This window comes from Pinus tabuliformis, chromosome 9, assembly GCF_031772625.1.
Source record: "Pinus tabuliformis cultivar Carrire ecotype Pingquan chromosome 9, CPIR1, whole genome shotgun sequence".
Taxonomy (NCBI): Eukaryota; Viridiplantae; Streptophyta; class Pinopsida; order Pinales; family Pinaceae; genus Pinus; species Pinus tabuliformis.
The window spans coordinates 922,062,525-922,065,380 of record NC_142307.1 but is presented as its reverse complement, the minus strand read 5'-3'; positions in this window follow the sequence as shown (position 1 = coordinate 922,065,380).

The window sequence follows — 2,856 nt, the reverse complement described above, 5'->3', positions numbered from 1 at the left end:
GTTACTTGTCTAGTATGTGTGTGAGGAGGTAATTTATATCCTCTAGGTAATTACTTTCCCCTTTGTATCAGTCTCCTTTTTCTAACAATCCATAGTAGATTCTTATTTTATAACTAATAATATTATAAATTATGTGTCGAAACATAGTTTTAACGAAAGGGTTTTGCAGCTTGAACTGGTAACCACTATACAAATAATCTAAACTTTTCAAGGCGATTCCATGGGAAAAACCCCGTCTTCTCACCTAACATAACCATTTATTGTTGTTTAATAGTATGGGCTTGATTTTTTTATTTTTTTACATACATATCTCTTACTTTATTACCCATATACCTCCTTATTGTTTACTATCCCACAATTAATGTGATTTTTTTATTATTTTTTAATTAATTAACACATGTTAATACTTAGGTCATCCATACAATTGCTTATTCCCTTAGGCACCCAACCTAACAGTTCTTGTAGTTAAGGGCACCCCAACGTTAGTTCAATTCCATAATGATTTTTTTTTGTATTTATGACAAAAAATTTCACTTTCTCATTGCTTTGGCTTTTAACACAAAAATTTATTTGATTTTCCATCCATGATTCATTTCCAACTCTTAGTTAGTGATTTATGCCCTTACTTTTGTATTTTTTTTTTTAATACAACATAATGTATATGACCCAAATTTTTTCTCCTAACTATACCCATCCCTCATAATTTGTTTTAGGTAAAGGTGCATAATTACTTCTACAAGTGGAGTTGCTATATCTCTTATTCTTATTTATTATGGAATTGAACACTATTTGTTAATATTGCCTTTAAATAGACCACAGTGTTGAACCCTTCAACTCTGATACCACTTGTAATCCCCCTAACCTATTTTTTATCATCTTACTTATTAAACACTTCGTAACCTATAATATTGTATTATTCCTCCTTTGACTTATCTCATGAAGACATGGGAACATCGTTTCTAAGGTTACTGTAAATCTCGGATAACGTGAGGTGTTGCTTTGGATACGACAAACAATTAATTGATTTAGTAATGTTTAGGCATGGGTATTGGTATATCATAGTTATAGCTTTTACCTTCTGCTCATTTAATTCACTGTTTAACTATGAACTAAACACATTCCCTCGAACTATCTCGATTTCTTCACTGTCACACAAAATTATATTCGAGTTCAATTTAACTGATGAAATATGTTGAGCAATCATCTATAGATCCCTTAGGGTTTGGATCGAACAATTGTAGATTTGGGAGAGTGGTTAGGGAGTAACCACCTCCTCTGCCTCCACCCTCTCCCCCGCCACAATGCCGCACCAGGGTTCATTCTTCCGACCTTCTCATCCCAGGACAACTCTGCAACGATGCCAAAAATTCTTGTTCTATGGCTTGGCCTGTTAGCCCCCATCATCGATAAGGAATCATGATCATTACTTTGTCGCAAGAACCTCATTTAACTAGATGCAGGGTTTTACCTGTTGATTTTTGATTGGGTCTTTGGTAACAATTACTTACACTTCTTTATTACTTTGCAGGGTGGATTCTAAGCTGTTGGGATTTCTATGGAGAGTCCAACTCCTCTCGGTTACTTTTCTCCCCCTTTATTTTATATATATATATATATTTAAGACCCAATAGGTGGTTAATTCCGTCTATATGATGGATATCATTCCTACGTTTTCCCTTCTCTTAATAAAGTAAATTTTCATTAAGGATTCTGAGATATGGGCTCGATTATAGGTGTCAAAAAAACTCTCAAGGAGGGGTCTCGGTTCAGGTATACTTCTATTACATTCTTTCTTTCAAGGCATACTGTGGTGGTATATTCTCTTATTTCGTTATATTGACTTCTTACTCAAATTCTTCACTGGTTGAGTTTCCTTGCGGAAACCTTCAGCAAGTCGCTTTCATGCTAGGGTCTGTTGGCACTTTTTTCTTCTAGGTTACTCTGCTAATTCTGCCACCCTTACTTTTTTTGTCTTCTCAGGGTACGAGCACAGGCTCTATTAGAGTTTCTAAGTTGTAATTTTATAAACGTTCAAACGATAGTGTCTTACAAAGATCAGAATTACCCTAGTACTTAGGGTTTCACTATTATGATAATATTATCTTGTGTTGTTTATTAGTAGCAAAATACATATGGTCACCCCATTGAGGGTTTGAGGCAGTCTCAATACAATTTTTTTGTCACTTAGTTTACAATTTCTCAGCTAGCTTGTATTCGGAGTTTGACGAAGTTATTTGTGAGTTTGAAATTGGTAACGAAACCTCATTGACTAGAAATGTAATTTTGTTTTGTTCATGAAAAAGGTATTGTGTTTTTTTTAACTAAAGTCATCCATAGCTATATTAACTCGAATTATTCATACAAGGTTTCAATGAATGATTCTCCACATTAAAAATGAGATTTACAGTTATTATTGGTTTTTGTTTCCACGATTATGTTTTATTGCAATCCTTCCATCGCATAGGTTGTTTACATTATATTATAGATATTGTGCAAATCTTTGTTCTATTAGCGGTGTCTTCTCATGGCAGTTGTTTTATTAAAACTCTTGGTTCAACCTGAAATATTTTTGTTTATGTGTGTCTGTTACATTTAAATATTATGCCCCTCTTTTATGAACTTACTTTGTTAAAAAGACTCACTTGTATCACATTTTTATCAAGAGTCGGTCACAATTTTCATTAAATATACTATATTCACTTAGAGAATTTAAGATGGGCCTACTCATGCCTATCTTACTGAGGGCTTAGAAATTGTTCCTGCCTGTCATTTTTCGCTGGTTGGGCCGAGGAACTAATATGGTCCATAATAATTCAATTAATACAACAGATTATTAACATCATCAAAACTGACAAT